This window comes from Ipomoea nil, unplaced genomic scaffold, assembly GCF_001879475.1.
Source record: "Ipomoea nil cultivar Tokyo-kokei standard unplaced genomic scaffold, Asagao_1.1 scaffold2280, whole genome shotgun sequence".
Lineage (NCBI taxonomy): Eukaryota > Viridiplantae > Streptophyta > Magnoliopsida > Solanales > Convolvulaceae > Ipomoea > Ipomoea nil.
In genome coordinates this window covers 2,569,267-2,588,457 of record NW_017618708.1, presented here as the reverse complement: position 1 = coordinate 2,588,457, position 19,191 = coordinate 2,569,267, and the positions used below count along the sequence as shown (strand labels likewise).

The 19,191-nt window shown below is 39.7% G+C and overlaps 2 long non-coding RNA genes across 2 annotated transcripts; both read right to left on the bottom strand.

Moving 5' to 3' along the window:
• Positions 1-209: 209 nt before the first annotated feature.
• LOC109150838 lies at positions 210-17,815 on the bottom strand. The gene is made up of 3 exons (XR_002049228.1): positions 17,720-17,815; positions 16,937-16,938; positions 210-223 (listed from the first exon to the last, which is right to left on the bottom strand). It is a non-coding gene; the product is annotated as an uncharacterized LOC109150838 (long non-coding RNA).
• LOC109150837 lies at positions 4,916-13,593 on the bottom strand. Its single transcript, XR_002049227.1, has 3 exons — positions 13,583-13,593; positions 10,832-10,833; positions 4,916-5,144 (listed from the first exon to the last, which is right to left on the bottom strand). It is a non-coding gene; the product is annotated as an uncharacterized LOC109150837 (long non-coding RNA).
• Positions 17,816-19,191: the final 1,376 nt, after the last annotated feature.

Here is a 19,191-nt window from a genome sequence, read left to right as displayed (position 1 = left end):
CGACGGAACCGTGTCAAATTTGTAAAGGTTTCGGTCACACAGGAGCTAATTGTTTATGGCGCTATGATGAACCGTGTCAAATTTGTAAAGGTTTCGGTCACACGGGAGCCAATTGTTTTTGGAGCTATGATGATTTGTGTCAAATTTGTAAATGTTTCGGTCACACGGGAGCCAATTGTTTACGGCGATATTCAGGGGCTCCGGGTTCTCAGCGTTTTTCACCCTCCCCGGCTCCTCAGGGGAATGTAGCCGTTTCTGGTGATGATTCGGGTGGTCCACATGACTGGTTTCCTGATACTGGTGCTACCAACCATGCTACGCCCGATGCTTCTTTGTTGACCTCTGCGACGGGTTATGATGGCCCTGAGACTCTTCGTGTTGGCAGTGGTACAGGTTTGCCTATTGTTAATGTTGGTTCAGCTTCGTTAGCCACTAATTCTAGGTCTTTTAAGTTAAATGATGTTTTGCATGTTCTTGATCTTTCTAGTTCTTTATTATATGTCCAGCGTTTTGCCAAAGATAATAATGTTTTCTTTGAGTTTCACCCACTTTGTTTTTTTGTGAAAGACATTTTGGCCAAGAAAGTCCTATTTAAAGGGCATGCATCTGATGGACTGTACTCCTGGCCTGCGTCCTCTCCTGCTCCGGCTGCATTCGTTGCTGCACGTTCCTCTTTTGTCTGGCATATGCGGTTGGGACATCCGCACTCTCGGGTCTTACGCAAAATTTTAGAATCTTCGTTTGTAAGTAATTTTAATTCCAAAGATCTTCCAAATGTTTGTTCCTCTTGTCAATTGGAAAAATCATCTCGTTTTCCATTATCTCGTTTGAAACTACTAGTACACATCTTTTAGAATTAATATATTCTGATATTTGGGGCCCTGCGCCGTTACTTTCTGCGAATGGCTTTAAATATTTTGTGTTGTTTGTGGATGATTACACACGGTATATATGGTATTATCCGATGCGTGCCAAATTTGAATTATATGGCATATTTGATAAGTTTTGGTCACTTGTTGAGCGTTGTTTTTCTCGAAAGATTATTTCTTTTCAATCTGATTTAGGGGGAGAATATAAGAAGCTTGGTTCTACCCTTTCTTCTATAGGTATTCGTCACAGGCAATCTTGTGCCTATACTCATGAACAGAATGGACGGGTGGAGCGCAGGCATCGTCATGTTGTTGAGATATGACCGTCCTTAATGGCTCAAGCATCTATTCCTTCTCGTTTCTAGGACTCTGCTTTTGAGACCGCTGTCTATCTTATAAATAAAATGCCCACTCGTGTTTTGTCTGATGAGTCACCACACTTTCGTTTGCATCGTTCTCCCCAATCCTACTCTTACTTGCGGGTATTTGGTTGTTTGTGCTTTCCTGTTTTGCGTCCACATAATCGAAATAAGCAACAATTTCGTTCATCTCCGTGTGTCTTTCTGGGTTACCCCCCGTCTCATCGTGGCTATCTTTGTTTAGATACTAACACTAACAAGGTCTTTATCTGTCGCCACGTGCGAATCGATGAGGCTGTGTTTCCTTTTGTTTCTCCTATTCCCTCGCAGGTTCCTAAGCCACGGTCCGAACCGTGGGCCATCGCGCCAGTTGTGACGAGCCGAGGGAAAGATGTCTCGGCTACCTTTGTTGATGGCACTGGGCAGATTGACGAGCCCGTGTTGGCTTCTGGCCATGGTGACGGTGCTGGTCACGAACAGTCCGCATCGACTGAGCGAAATATCTCGGACCAGCAGGTTGAGTAGCGCGGCAGACCGCGCGGGCGTCCTTGGCGATCCACTCCGCCTCCTCGGTCGCATGGCATGAACACTCGTAGCTCGGGTCCGCATCAACATGTTGCCTTAACCACTACTTCCACCGTGGTGTTTGAGCCTACATGTTACTCTCAAGCGGTCAAGTTTCCTGAGTGGTGTGATGCAATGGACGCAGAGTTCAATGCCTTGGTTCATAATCATACATGGCATCTTGTTCCTTCTCAACCAGGTATGAATGTTGTTGGTTGCAAGTGGATTTTCAGAACCAAACGGAAGGCCTATGGTTCAATAGAACATCATAAAGCACGGTTGGTGGCCAAGGGTTTTAATCAGGTTGCTGGAGAGGACTTTTTTGAGACATTTAGTCCTGTTGTTAAACCCACTACGGTACGCCTTCTCTTATCTTTAGCCATATTGCGTGGGTGGTCTATTCGCCAGTTGGATATTCACAATGCTTTTTTGAATGGCGAGCTAGCTGAGACTGTTTACATGCGCCAGCCACCTGGTTATGAGGATCAGTCATTACCTGATCATGTGAGTTTGCTTAAAAAATCTCTCTACGGTCTCAAACAGGCTCCACGTGCATGGTTCACAAGGCTACATGATTTTCTAGTCTCTGTGGGCTTTGCGCCTTCAAAGACTGATGTGTCTCTTTTTATCTATTCTCGTGATAATGTTCATCTTTATCTCTTGGTGTATGTTGATTACATTTTGATTATGGGGTCTGACTCAGACCATGTTACTGCTCTTGTTAATAAATTGGCACTTGAGTTTAAAGTTCGTGATATGGGTGTGCCTTCTTTCTTTTTGGGAATTGAAACTGTCCCGTTCTCTAGTGGTATGCTTTTATCTCAACAACGGTACATGAAGGATATTCTCAAACGTGCTGGCATGGTGGACTGTAAGCCAGTGGTCACGCTTGTCTCTACCGCGAAAACCGCCGACGATGTTGCCACTCCCTATGCTGATCCAACACAATACAGCAGTCTTGCTGGTGCTCTCCAATATCTTACGGTAACTCGTCCTGATCTGTCTTATATATGATGTTAATCTCTTGTGTCAACATATGCATGCCTCCACTACTACGGACTGGGCCTCTCGAAAAAGAGTCATGCGATATGTCAAAGGCACCCTGCATTTTGGTCTGCGTATTTCTCGGTCTGCGTCGATGGATATTCACGCCTATTCTGACTCAGATTGGGCTGGTGATCCAAATGATCGCAAGTCTACTAGTGGTTTTGCTGTGTTCTTGGGGAGTAATCTTATATCTTGGGTTTGTCGAAAGCAATGGACAGTAGCACGTTCTTTAACTGAAGCAGAATACAAGGGTCTGGCTGATGTATCTGCTGAGGTTACATGGCTTGTTTCTCTGCTACACGAGATTGGCATCCCACCTGCGTCTCCTCCTCGACTATGGTGTGATAATTTGGGAGCTACTTACTTATGTGTCAATCCAGTGTTTCATGCCCGCACGAAGCACATTGAGATTGATTATCATTTTGTTCGCGATAAAGTAGCCAAAAAGGAGTTAGAGGTGCACTTTATTTCAACCAAGGATCAACTAGCAGATATCTTCACTAAGTCTCTTTCGTCTATTCGTTTTAATTCTCTCCGTGACAAGCTCAATGTTTTGGCTAGCATACCTTGTGCTTGAGGGGGAGTATTAGGACTATGTTATCCATATTAGACTAGGACTATGTTATCCATATTAGACTAGGACTATGTTATCCATATTAGACTAGGACTATGTTATCCATATTAGACTAGGACTATATTATTCGTGTTAGACTAGGATTCTATCTAGTATCTATATATTCGCTCTCTGTACTCTCAGACATTATGATTGAATACAACACAATCTATATTCTCATAAAAAATTTCAAGCAATGCTACTATCAAAATGTTCTCCAAGTATACTACGCCTTGATGCAAAGTACTCCGTATTTGTTTTGTTGAGTTAATTCCATTTTAGGTCCTAAATTTATAGGTGGCAGTTCACTTTTAGTCCATTTTTTATCAAAACATCTCTTAGTCCTAATATTATTGTGACATGACCAATTTTTGTCCTTTATCAAAAAAATTATTGAAATTTCGTTAAATACAAGGTTATTTCGCTCTTCAATTATGAATGTTTTCAAAAAAAAATAAACATAAAAATATAACAGGTTAACACATTTTGTATTAAAAAAGATCAAAATGTCCTTCAATTTAACAAAATTTCAAGGATCTTGTTGATAGAGAATCAAAATTGGTCATGTCACAATAATACTAGGACTAAAAAAGAATATATTGATAAAAAAAAAAAAAAAAAAGAACTAAAAGTGAACTGTCACTTATAAATCTAGGACTAAAAATGGAATTAACTCTTGTTTTGTTTGGTAATGACTTTTGGTCATAGTTTTTAGCATTTTGACAAACTCATACATCTAAAATTAGATCTCTCTAGTTTTTAGCATTTTGAAATATCTTTCCTAATCGAATTTTTGAGCCCATAAATTCAATTTTAGAAAAGTCACTTGGAACTGTATCTAATTTTTGAAAACAAAAATAATAAATTTATCAATTTCCTCTAATACCTACACTCATCTTTTGAATTTATAGGATCCCTACCCCTGGGAATTAGTGTAGTGTTTAATCGTTTAACTTGATATCACAACTAAATGCGGCAGTGTAAGGATTTTAATCCTACTGCATTACAAGAAAAATCGCGAATCGCGACGGAAAAATTTTATCGCGAATGGGTAAAATTTCGTCGCGAATCACGTTTCGCGACGGAATCTATTCCGTCGTCTATCGCCTTGTTGTATTTTTATAGATGACGGAATAGTTCCGTCGCAAAATAAGGCGACGGAAAAAGGCATCGCGAATTTGCGACGAAAATATTTCCGTCGCAATTTGCGCAACGGAAATGATCCGACGCTAATTCTATTGCCATTTTTTCAACAAATATTCCGTCGCCATATTATTTTTCCGTCGCGATTCCGTGGCAATTTTAGATTTTTTTTAAAAAAAATTATATGAAATTATTATTTTTAAATAGTAATGAATGTTTTTAAAATATTACTCCGTAATATAAAACTACAATAATATAAAAACATTATTAATTCTAAAATTAAATATAACATAATTCTAAAATATTATCAATAATGCACATTAAGTTCAAGAAATAATACATTATCAATCCACATTTAATACATAAAAATAGTCAATTCAAGTCTAAACAACAATGTAATAGTCTTCACAAACAACAATTCTAAAATCGATTGGTTTGAGATGGAGGTGATGATGAAGTAACCACTCTCCCGCCATCAATAGCATCAAGTTGTTGTTGCATAAGGAGAATAGTAGCCTTCAAACTCTGAATTTCATCTTGTATATTTGCCTTTCCTACAAATTATATTTAACAAACAAAAGCAATTTTTAAAGAAAAAAGTAAGAAAAAATTCGGCAAAATTTCTTTTATAAATAAGATTATCTCCATGTTCAATATATAATACAATTCAATTATAGTCTCAAACATCAATTCAATAAACACAATAAACACAATCATAGTGATTTTTATTCACACCTTAATAAAATTTTCAACCAACACAATAACACATAATTGATTTTAACATAATAACACAATAAACACATAATTTTGATTTTCAACCAATACAATAACACATAATACTTATAACTTAAATAATTCAAGTGAACTTACAAGTTGACCTGCAACTTTTACGTGAGGTGTTGACCCTGTGGTATAGGTAGATTGAGCAACTCCATTAAAAACTCCTCCACGTCTATTTTTCTTACTCCATTCCACTTTAATCTTGGAGCTAAATGGTTATTTTACTAGTCAATGTTGTGAACTTGTGATGAAATATGAAAAAGAAAATTTTATTGTATATTTATATCCAAAGACCACAGACAGTAAGTGTGCTTGGGGAGAACATTAAATGAAAAAGATCAACCAAAGCTATTTATCTTACATCCTTAAAAAGTAAAGGAGATGCTATATATGTATGTTAAGTCCTTATCTGGTTTTTGGGTGCTAGCTTTAAACAGACAATAGATTAAATATAACCATGTTGCCTTGTATTAATCTCTTATTCAACCCATTGGATACAACAACTCCATAGTGCAAGGATAAGACAATTACTTAAAAGTTAAATTAAACGGGAAAACCAAGTAATGATATAACAGCCACAACCTAAGACTAAACTTCAATAGGATTTACAAACAACATAATACAGATTCAAGCAAGTTCCTTACTGACTGAAGGAAAATGCAAGATAATCACAAAAGAGATTACAGAAAAATGTGAAATCAAAAGTAAATCTAAGCCATAGATTATGCATAGCAACAAGAAATCTTTAGCTATTGTATTAGACAATGTACGAGAGGGGTAGCTTAGTCTTTACATACAAGTTTCTATTGTAACGGCCTTGACGCCAATCTGCTTGCTTTTATCATCTGTATCCTCCATCTTCCTAGATCATAATTCAAAACACTTTTCCACCTTTCAAAATGCATTCTCCAGTTCTTTTCCTTCTCCTCTGAGTCCTTCGTTATCTCATCATGGTATCAGAGCAGCGCGCTAGCTATGCCGATGCGGTAACCAGAACTAGAGAGTCCAGTCAGGGAACACCAGCCGTCCAGTCCCCTATTAGTAACTCTCCGGCGATCGATCCACGATGAATCCTGAACAACAGAGAGGACATATAGAATCCTCTGCATTTGAGTAGCACTAAGAGCTCCAACGCCATCCTTGTCAGTCCTCCTCTTACCAACAGCGCTAACTACGGTACTTGGAGCATTTCAATGCGTGTAGCGCTTGAGGTGAAAAACAAATGGGGAATTATGGACGGGATCGTCCTTGTACCAGACAGATCGCATAACCAGTACGCTCCATGGAGGCGGTGTAATTTGATGATCTACTTATGGATTTGCATATCAGTTCATCCGTCTGTTGTACAGAGCATCGTATACATGGACAAAGCCAAGGAGGTGTGGAATGATATGAGAAAGAGGTTTTCTCAACGAGATCCACACCGCATTTCCATTCTACAAAGTGAGATCTATGCTTTGAAGTAAGGCAACCTCAGAGTGAATGAATACAATACCAGATGCAGGGCACTTTGGGAGCAGATGAATGAGTTGAGGAATATTCCAATATGTAAATGTGATCCGAAATGCTCTTGTGACCTCCTTGAAGAAATCAGAAGTGAACGGGAGGTTGATCATATCATTAGGTTCCTCCAAGGTTTGAATGATGAATTTAACTCTCTTAAGTCTAATGTTTTAGTCCTTGATCCTCCGCCATATATCCATAAAGTGTTTGTTATGGCTGAGATGTCTGAAAGGCAGATGAACGTTGATAACTTGACTAGCTTAGAGATCGGCCATGCTTGTTAAATATATTAGGAATTATGTATGGTTATTTTTAAAATTCCTTAACTAATAGCCTGATGTGTAGGACATTTGTATATTACTACATTTGTAATTCCTTAGAGATAATTATTATTGGAAACTAATTCCCTCATTTGGTATCAGATAGCGTTAGGCTTCCCACTTTTCTCTCACCTTCCATCGATGGCTACCAATTCTTCAGAACACACAGTTAGCACCGCCGCCGTGGCTGCTCCGACGACCACCCCCAACCACCTTACCTCTGCCCACCACTTCGTGTCGATCAAGCTGACGACACGCAACTTCCTCTTCTGGCGCACCCAGGACATCCCCTCCCTTCGAGGCCCAGGATTGTTGGGATATGTTGATGGCGAGACGCCATGCCCACCAACAGTGCTAACCGCATCCACCACCACCACTGGCAGCACTTCGACTGAGGCGAACTCCACCACCGTGAAACCTGCTTTCGCCGTATGGGTCCAACAGGACCAAGCCATCCTCTCCCTATTGATCTCGTCGTTATCCGAAGAGGTCATGTATCTCGCCGTCAGCCGGTCTACCGCCTGGGAGGTTTGGCTTTCCATTGAGACGGCGCTCAGCTCCTCCACTCATGCTCGCTGCCTCATTCTCCTTTGGCAATACCAGGCCCTCCGGCAAGGGGACATGTAGCCGGCGGAATACCTTGGACGGGCACAGTTGCTTGTGGAAGACCTCGCACTCGCCGGCCGCCCAATTTCCCTCGACGAACAAAACATGTACGTCTTTCACGGACTCCAGCCGGAATTTCGAGCGATGGCTGCGTCGCTCGCTGTGTCAGGTACTCCTATATCTTTATCGCAGCTTTCCAATTACCTACAGGCACAACAGTTCATTTATTTTGATGAATTTCCATCGGGAGGGGCGGTGTTGACAGCCGGGACGCCGACAGCAATGGTGGCGAGCCGGCCCGTCGATAGAGTAGCGATGGTGGAGGGCCTAAAGAATCGTTGTGGCGGCCGGCAGAATCGTGGCGGTGGTGGAGGCCGTGGAGGTCATGGGCGCAGACGCGGTAGCACCCCCCGCTGTCAGATCTACCGCTCCCATGGGCACACGGCGATCTATTGTTATCGCCGGTATTCCGACCAGCCGCCGGCCCAGGCACATGTGGCCATGAACGGAGATAGTGGCGCAACGTCAGACGTGGCTGCATGGTATCCAGACACGGGCACCACATCGCATGCTACACCAGACGCTACCATGATGACCCAGTCCGAGGATTATTCCCGCAATGACGTGCTCCGCGTTGGCAATGGGACAGGTTTGGGAATTTCTCGTATTGTTTTTACTTCGATTCTCCCGGTTTCTAAATCTTTGCGTATGTCCAATATTCTGCATGTACCCGATTTGTCTATTTCGTTGTTATTTGTTCATCAGTTTACCAATGATAATAATGTGTTTTTCGAATTTCATCCTACATTTTTTTGTTGTGAAGGACTGCATCACCAAGGCGGTGTTTCTTAGGGGTCCTACGTTGGGTAGCTTATACACATTTTCGGTCCCACAATCGTACATGGCGTTTGTGTATGCTAGGGCTTCCTCCGTGATTTGGCACCAGTGTTTTGGCCACCTGCATGCTCGTATCCTTCATCGTTTCCTCCAGTCATGCCCCGTTGTTCCACAGAAATCGGGTCCACAGGATCTCTGTTCGGCTTGCCAACTAGGAAAATCATCCCGCTTTCCCCTAGATAGAATAGATGCTTCTAGCTCCAATGTTTTAGAACTCGTGTACTCGGACATTTGGGGTCCTGCCCCGTTGTTTTTGTAGAATGATTTCGTTATTTCATTTTGTTTGTAGACGATCATAACCGTTTTTGTTGGTTTTATCCTTTACGTATAAAAACTTATATATATATATATATATATATATATATATATATATATATATATATATATATATATATATATATATATATATATATATATATATATATATATATATATATATATATATATATATATATATATATATATATAAAGTGTCTGATTTTTTTCGAGCGATGGTAGAACGTTTGTTTTCACGTTCTATCAAGGCTATCCAGTCTGATTTAGGGAGTGAATACCGCCGTTTACAAAACATATTTAAATCCCCCAGAATTGTGCATAGGCAGTCTTGTTCCTACACGCACGAACAAAATGGTCGGGTAGAACGCCAACATCGACACATCGCCGAAACCGGCTTAGCCCTTCTAGCTGAAGGCTCGGTTCCCTTAAAACACTAGAACTCTGCCTTTCAAACAGATACTTACCTAATTAATCGTCTATCATCCTCAGTCCTACAATTCGACAGTCCATACTTTAGACTTTATGAAACACCACCGTCATACACGTTTCTCCGGGTCTTTGGATGTGTCTGTTTTCCATACCTACGCCCCTACAACCGTCACAAAATCGAATACCGCTCTGCACCTTGTGTCTTTTTTGGGTATCCTACGTCCTTTAAGGGGTATCGTTGTTTAAATCTAAATACTGGGAAAACCTTTATCTGTCGCCATGTGCGGTTTGACGAGTCTGTTTTTCCCTTTGCTATAGCAACTTCTTTGAAGGGATCGGTTCCTACAACAGACTCTAGAGTACCTTGGGGTTTAGGGCCAGTTGTACTAGTGGCTATGCTCACATCGGCCCCCGGAGTCCCCCCCATTGGCCATAGAGGATGTTGCTCCATTGGCTATACAGGGACACAATGCATCAAGAAGGCGTGGTTCTGGTGAGCCACAACAGCGGGTACATGTTATGCGCGTGCGGCATATGACTCGTGGCACTAGTGAACAGTTTCACGCACTCACCACTTCCAGTGATATGGTGGACCCCACTTGCTACACCCAGGCCGTTGGATATCCCCAATGGCGTGATGCCATGGACCAGGAGTTCAACGCCCTACTACACAACAATACTTGGAAGTTTGTTCCAGCTCAGCCGGCATGAACATTATTGGGTGCAAGTGGGTGTTTCGCACCAAAAGAAAGGCAGACGGGTCTGTGGAGCGTTGCAAGGCGCGTCTAGTGGCTAAAGGGTTCATCCAGGTAGCTGGGGAGGACTTTTTGACACTGTTAGTCCCGTTGTCAAACCGACAACGGTACGACTGCTGTTTTCTCTTGCCGTGTCACGAGGATGGACCTTACGCCAACTTGACGTGCACAATGTCTTCTTAAACGGGCACTTGGCAGAAACTGTCTACATGCAGCAGCCACCAGGGTATGAGGATCTAGGTCATCCAGACCATGGGTTTCATCTTCAACGCTCGTTGTACGGTTTGAAACAGGCACCTCGGGCCTGGTTCAAACGTCTTCATGATTTTTTGCTCTCTACGGGTTTTTCTGCTTCCAAAACTGATGTGTCTCTCTTCCACTACTCGGTTGGCTCTGCTGGAGTGTTCTTACTAGTGTATGTGGACGACATTATTATGATAGGTGATGATCCTACCATGATCAACATACCACTACAGCGTCTAGCATCCGTATTCAAGATTCGGGACCTAGGTACACCGAGTTTCTTTCTTGGTATCGAGACCTTATTCATTGAAGGCTGTTTGGTTCTATCTCAGCGCCGCTATATGGGTGTTCTATTAAATAGAGACGGAATGACAGACTGCAAACCTCTTGCAACGCCCGCGTCTGTTACACAAGTTGTCACTCCTACAGCTGAACTGTTTGATAATCCGACGCAATACCGACATTTGGCTGGAGCTCTATAGTATTTGATTATCACTCGCCCAGATCTCTCTTTTGCGGTCAATCGTCTGTGCTAGTTTATTCACGCTCCGACTGGTGAAAATTGGGGTATCCTGAAGTGGGTTTTACGATATGTTAAGGGCACCTTGTCCTACGGTCTTCGTTTGTCGGCGTCACACTCTTCTGACATTCATGTTTTTTTGGACTCCGATTGGGTTAGGTGTCTGGTGGACTGTAAGTCTACTAGTGGATACGCAATTTTTCTTGGTTCCAATCTGGTTTCGTGGATATCCCACAAACAGCGTACCGTAGTCTGGTCCTCGACTGAAGCTGAGTACAAAGGGCTAGCAGATGTTTCGGCTGAGGTTACACGGATTGTATCTTTGCTGTGTGAGCTAGGTCTGGACTCGGGCCGGCCGGCTACACTATGGTGTGATAATCTTGGGGCCACCTACCTGTGTGTTAATGCTGTGTTCCATGCTAGGGCTAAACATGTTGAGATCGACTATCACTTAGTACGTGACAAAGTGGCCTCCGGGGATTTCCAAGTAAACTTTGTGTCCACGAAAAATCAGCTAGCTGATATCTTTACGAAGCCGCTGTCAGGACCGCGTTTTGGGGCTCTTCGGGACAAGCTCAATATTTTCTCCCTCCAACCTTGTGCTTGAGGGGGTGTGTTAGATATATTAGGAATTATGTATGGTTATTTTTAAACTTCCTTAACTAATAGCCTGATGTGTAGGATATTTGTATACTACTACATTTGTAATTCCTTACAGATAATTATTATTGGAAACTAATTCCCTCATTATGCTAATCCTGCACAATCTGTTCAAATTACTAGTGAGGAAACCATTGTTGCTGTAAATTATTTTAATGGCTGGAGGAATACGAATAACAATGGAGGCAACAATGCTGCAAAGTGCACGTATTGCGGTATGAATGACCACACTGTGGAGAAATGCTACAAAAAGCATGGTTACCCGCCCAGTTGCGTGCTAGGTTTCAATTCGAAAGCCAGACAACAAGCAATGGCAGCCTCCACAAGCAGTGATAACAACTTCTCACCTAAGCAGATCCAAAAATTAATTTCCATCTTGCAGACTCAGGCAGGGCAGAACCATGCATCCACTACTGCAGCCCATAACTCTCATGCCTACATTCAAGGAGGAATCTCAAAGTGAAGGTAATTACTCAAACAATACTCACATTAATTCAATCAGTATGGATCCTTCTACATGGATAGTGGATTCAGGGGCCACTGACCACATAGCATGCTCCCTAGATCTGTTTGATGATTATAAGACAATAAAAGGGGCAGTAGTTAATTCGCCAAATGGAAGACACATTCCAGTGCAACATGTGGGGAGTATAAGGTTGAATGATGATTTATGGCTTAAAAATGTTTTACATATTCCAAATTTTCAATTCAACATATTATCTGTCACAAAATTGCTTCAAGATTCATCTTATACTGTAGTCTTTGCCGCTGATCAGTGTTTGCTTCGAGGAAAACATGGGAAGATGATTGGTTTTGCTAAGGAAGAAAAGGGACTATACTTGCTGCTTGAACCACCAAGAATTCTTGAGAAGTCGCATACTCATTCTATCATGTCTTGTAGTATTGAAATTTGGCATCAATGGTTGAGGAATTTTACCATAAATAAGATGCATCATTTACATAATGTTCCTGTGTCTAATACTAAGAATTTATCTTGTGATATATGTCATTTTGCAAAGCACAAAAGATCCTCTTTCCCTCTAAGTAGCACAGTATCAAAAATTTGCTTTGAGCTCATACATGTTGATATTTGGGGGTCTTTCATGGTTCGGTCATTGGGAGGAGAAAGATACTTTCTAACCATTGTTGATGACTATTCGAGGTTCACATGGTTACACCTAATGAGAGCTAAATTTGAGACACAAGACCTAATCAAGAAGTTCAATAAATTTGTTCATACACAATTTGGTTTGCCTATTAAGGTTATACGCTGCAATAAGGGGATGAAATTTAATATGGTGAATTTCTTTGATGAACACGGCATTGTCCATCAACGATCATGTGTCAACACCCCACAGCAAAATGCAGTGGTGGAAAGAAAGCATCAACACGTATTGAATGTAGCTCGAGCTCTTCATTTCCAGGCCAATCTACCCTTGGAATTTTGGGGGCAGTGTGTTCTTCATGCCACCTTTCTCATCAATCGGCTTTTATCTTTGGTTACTGACTGGCAGAGTCCATATCAAAGGCTACATAGGAACACCCCGGATCTTAGCAGCGTCAAAGTATTTGGATGTCTGTGTTTTGCCTCCACTCTTTCTCAATCTCGGCATAAAATGGCATCACGAAGCAGAAAAGGTATTTTTATTGGCATTCCTGCAAACATCAAGGGATATTAGTTTAAGATATCCATGAGAAATCTGTGTTTGTCTCATGTGATGTAGTCTTCTATGAAGCACAATTTCCTTTCTGCAAGGAAAATTGAACTTCAGATGAGCATCCACCATTAACTGATGAGCCATGTCTGCCTATTATTCCCACATCCAATCATGAAGAATTTAGCTTCCAAGAAGCTGTTGTAAGTCCTCTTCAAGTAGACAGTAGCAGTCAAGAAGATGTTGTAAGCCCTCCTCAAATAGACAGTAGCAATCATCCCATCCCAACAGCCTCTCTGGTCGAGCCATTTCACACTAACAGCCTCAATGATAATGATCAAACCAGTAGCATTACTCCTATGGTGGCAGAATCATGCGATAACTCAGGCAACACGAAAAGAGTTGATATGTCAAATAATAGCCAGCCTCCTCCAATAGCTCCCCTCAGACGGTCAAATAGACATCGGCTAATCCCAAACAAGCTACAAGATTATTACTGTGACACAGTGTGGGAAAACAAAACATCACCTAATGCCCTACAAGATAATAAAACCTGGGAATTGACCGATCTTCCCCCGGGAAAAACACCCATAGGGTGTAAGTGGGTATACAAGACTAAACTCAAGGCAGATGGAACAATCAAAAAGCAAAAGGTGAGGCTTGTAGCAAAGGGTTACACACAAAAACTCGGGGTAGATTATCTCGAAACATTCTCACTTGTAGCCAGAATAACCACAATTAGAACTTTTCTGAGTGTGGCTGCTTCTAGATCATGGCATATTCATCAATTGGATGTTAATAACGCATTCCTACACGGAGATTTAAATGAAGAAGTATATGGCTCTCCCTCCTGGATTTCAATGTGAGAAGCCGAACCAAGTTTGCAAGTTGCTAAGATCCTTATATGGCCTCAAACAGGCCAGCAGGTAGTGGAACTCCATGTTGAACGCAACTTTACTTCATATTGGTTTTGTTCAATCAAAGTCTGATCCATCATTGTTTACAAGAGGGGCTGGCACCAATTTTATTGCTCTCCTAATATATGTTGAGGACATTATTGTGGCCAGTGGCAGGTTAGAACTGATTCAGGAGCTCAAACAGTTCACGGATAATGCTTTCAAGATCAAGGACTTAGGTGTCTTAAGCTATTTTTGGGAATTGAAGCGAAAAACTAAGCTGCCGGGTTGAACATTTTTCAACGCAAATATGCCTTGGAGATATTAGACGAGGCTGGCTTTCTTGGTTGCAAACCGACATGCACACCTATGACGCAGGGCTTACAATTGCTCCATAATGATGGGATACCTCTCAGTGATCCCAGCAGTTATAGACAGTTGGTGGGTAGACTTCTGTATCTTACAGCTACAAGGCTCGATATCACTGACGCCATTCAACAGTTGAGCCAATTCGTTGACAATCCCACCGACAAACACTTAGCAGCACCCCATCGAGTTCTAAGATATATTAAGGCCTCTCCTAGACAAGGTTTCTTCTATCCCATCAACACAGAGTTACACCTCCAAGTTTTTTCGGACTCGGATTGAGCTACTTGCCATGAAACCCGAAAGTCCATCACTAGCTACTATGTGTTCTTATGATCAGCCATAATCTCGCAGAAATCCAAGAAACAGGCCACGATTTCGAAGTCATCATCCGAAACAGAATATCGTGCGCTTGCCTCTACGGTTTGTGAAGTTCAATGGCTTACCTATTTACTGCATGACTTGCAAATCAAGCTGGATAGACCAGCAACCATTTTCTGTGACAATAAATCTGCAGTTGCCATAGCCGAAAACCATGTTTTTCCCGAACGTACGAAGCACATCGACATTGATTGTCAAATTGCCAGGGAGAAACTTACTCAAGGTTTGATCAAGTTACTGGCGGTCTCATCTTCAAATCAAGTGGCTGACGGGTTCACCAAGCCATTACCTGTTCCATTGTTTTGGCACTTCAAATCTAAGCTGGGCACGCAAGATTTACATGCGCCAGGTTACGGAGACAATATACGAGAGGGGTAGCTTAGTCTTTACATACAAGTTTGTGTTGTAATGGCCTTGGCGCCAATCTGCTTGCTTTGATCTTTTGTATCCTCCCTCTTCCCAGATCATAATTCAGAACACTTTTCGACCTTTCAAAATGCATTCTCTAGTTCTTTTCCTTCTCCTCTGAGTCCTTTGTTATCTCATCATGTTGAGGTCTAGGATGATAGAATTATAAAAGATTGGATTTGATCCATTGTGTGCTCATGAAGACTAAGATCTGACTGATGGATTGATTGGGCGACTTGCAATTTACCTCTGTTGTGGCGCTAGAGGTGAGAAGATGTGACTTTAAGATTAGTTCCCCGAAACTAGGATCACATAAGTATTTAAAAAATTGTAGGATCCCTTCTCCCCCTATATTTTGAACTTTTGATTTTAACCCATATATTATTTTATTTTATTTTAAATTTTAATGTATATGTTTATACAATAATGAGCTAAAGGTCTTGTAGTTGAGTGGCATAACTAAGACTCTTTTAAATGGGAAGTCACATGTTCAAATTTTAGTGGTGGCATTGACTCTTTGTACTTCTTGATAAGTATAATTTTTTATTAAATGTTCTTTAATTAGTTTTATTATTGTAAAAAAAAAAAAATTATTTGTGTGTGATATATTACCCCATTTGTCCCTTTTATGTGTTTGGTTCGGTTAATGAGGTTTCATTGAAGTTATTTTTAATTTAATTTTTCATAATATTAAGTTTTGTATTAATATACAAAATTTTTGTATTTAGAAATTACACTAAAAGTACTGTTAAGCAAAAAAATTAAATTTAAAAATAAGTAAAAAATAATAAAAAATAAACAAATATAAAAGAATTAATTTGACCAATAAATAGTAAGTAGAACATATAAAATGAGAAAGATGAAGTATTATATAATAAATACTAAGTACATTATTATTATAAACTATATTCATGTTTTCAAAGTTATTTTACATACTATCAATTAAATTTAACTGCTAAATTTTCAAACAGTTAAGTAGTTAACAATATCAGTTATTCAAATTAATAACACAATCAATTAACAATTAACTCCTAACCCAATTGCTAATAGTTAATTGAAAATCAAGATCATTTAACTTTTGGTATAGGTTACGCCAAAAGTCAAGAACTTTTTATGGCGTTGTGCCCGTAACATACTGCCCGTACGGGATAATCTTCGAACCAAACATGTATGGATCGGATGTGGCTGCCCGATATGTGGTTTTGTTTCGGAAACTATTGAACATTTGTTTGGGGGTTGCGCGTTTGCACAGGAAATATGGGAATCTACGGATGTGTTAAACGGCCGTAACGTTTTTTAGATGATGGATGCACAAATTGGACACTCAACGGTAGATGAGGCGGCAACATTAGCAGCGATTTTTTGGTCCATTTGGTTCACACGAAACAATTTGGTTTGGGACAATAAGGTGCCTGATATTAATGCAACTCGGCAGATGCATGACCGGTTGAAGATCATCTGGAAAGAAGGATATACTTGTCCGGATAGCCGAAGACCGAGAACACGACATGCGACTGATAATTGGACTCCACCACCACAAGGCACGGTTAAATGCAATACTGACGCGGCGTTGCGAGGTGGAGATGCTTACTATGGGGCCGTTCTCCAGGACCACGAAGGCCATTTTATAGCAGCTCGGTGCGGACGTCTTGTGGGCGAGAAGGACCCGTACGTGGCCGAGACATTGGCGGCTCGAGAAGCATTGTCTTGGTTGAAAACCCAAAGAATCAGGAACATTATTCTTGAATCAGATTGCCTTAATTTTTGCAATGCGTTTAATAAATGTATTTCTGATTATTCGTATGTAGGTCTTATTGTAAAGCAATGCATGGCAATTGCTAATGACATCGGGAACGTCACGGTATCCCATGTTAATCGTTCAGCGAATTGTGTAGCCCACGAATTAGCCCGGGCAACTCATTCTACAGCTGACACAAGGGTGTGGTTTGATACTCCACCGACGTGTATTTCGAGATTTTTACATTATTAATGAATGATTTCCTCTTGTTTCAAAAAAAACTTTTGGTATAGGTTGAAGTATTCCACACGAGTTTAATTTAGTATAGTCTAAGCCAGGGCTAAGAAGGAAATGTCAAATACATGCATATATGGTATCGATATGTCGATATGTGCCAGCTAGGTTTGGTGCTTATTAAATCGATAACAATACCACAAAATCTGCGTAAAACATTATTAATATTTTTCCTTAAAAAAGAATATGGTTAGTTATGTCGACATCCTTGTATTATAGCTGCTCTAAGTTTGTTTACACTATGATCTTATTTATTTTTTTTTATCGTCTTAATTTAATTTGCTCCATTCTTCCTTGAATTTCTCTCCCTCCTTTTTTTTTTTTTTTTTTTTTTTTTTTTTTTTTTGTGTTGTACATAGAGTTTTTCACACACTAATTCTCTCGCTGAATTGTAGACACCTCTTTGGGTGGAACAGCTGATATGAAAATTTAAGGCTGCTCTATACCCAAAGCCAAGGATCGAACCCTTAACCTTTAGTTAAGGATGAATGAGTCACTTCCTCTTTAATAAAACAGGTATATATGTTTGACTTTGAAAATTTATAATTTTTTAAATTATTTAATTTAGTTTTAGTGAATAAAGTTTAAATATTTAAAAAAATTATATTAAAAGTTTTTTTTTTCAATGCCGAACTTGATTGAAAATTTTAAGGAGTTTTTTTTTTTTTTGAATGTTACCGGCTCTATTACATTGTAGTATCTGTTCATATACTTTCTCAACCTACTGAAACACAAAGAACCAATAACACCCGCCTCCACTAAGGCTTGAACTCATAACCTTCTAAATGGAAGTCCAACCCGGGTACCATTAGACCACATAGTCCTGGTATTTTAAGGAGTTTTATTATCAAAGAAATTAATAATAAAAAAAAGTTGGCTTGAACAATTTGTAATATGAAATAAAAATGTCATTTTCTTTCTCTCTTGAATTTACATTGTAATATTCCCTTCTTAAGTAGCAATAAAATTAAACTCTGTATTAGTTCTTCATACATTATGAAATAGTCAATCCTATCATGAGTTTAAAAAATATTAATTAAATAAAAAACATTAAGTAATATGATATAGAAGATAGTTAGGGTATTATTACCCTAACTATTTTTATACTGGAACTATTTTTCTTTTATTAGGGTACTATTACCCTAACTATTATTACCCTAACATTAAGTATTATTATAATGGAACTATTTTTCTTTTACTTGTACTTGTATAACGTGCACCACTATTTCTTGATTTTCTTCACTTGATGATTGCAGATCGACTCTGCCTACATTATGAGACAATTTGACTTAGAAAAACACGTCTATCAAGTTTGGAACTTTGGATTACATTTTTTGAATATAAAATATGACTTTAGACGAGAATATAATACTAGTGACGGCAAAATTATACTTGCCTTTAGTTAGTTATCATGTTGTCATTTTGAAGTTAATGTTCATGGTTGAGATAGTAGTCGTAGTCACACTTGTAGTGGCAGAGGGATCAAAACCACCTTGTCCAACTTCTTGTTGTAGCATAGAAACAAGTTTTTGTCCTACCAAAAAAAAAAAAAAAATAGAAACAAGTTTTTGGAATTTCTCCTTAGATATGCCAATATTCATACCTGGATTTTGGGCTGTGTAAGAAGATGAGCAACAATACAAGACTTCAATTTTTAGACGGCTCAATATTTATTTTTGACCTAGTTATTTGAAATTTAAAAATCTACAATTAATTCTAAAACTCATAAGTTTTTTCCCAAATCACTTCTCTCTCCTAATAATTAGGACCTAAATTAATTGAGCATGGCAAAACCATTATGTAACTGATCTGAAAAGAAGAGTCATATATTTTACGGTATTGGTTTTAAAGATTGCGTTTATACTTTTA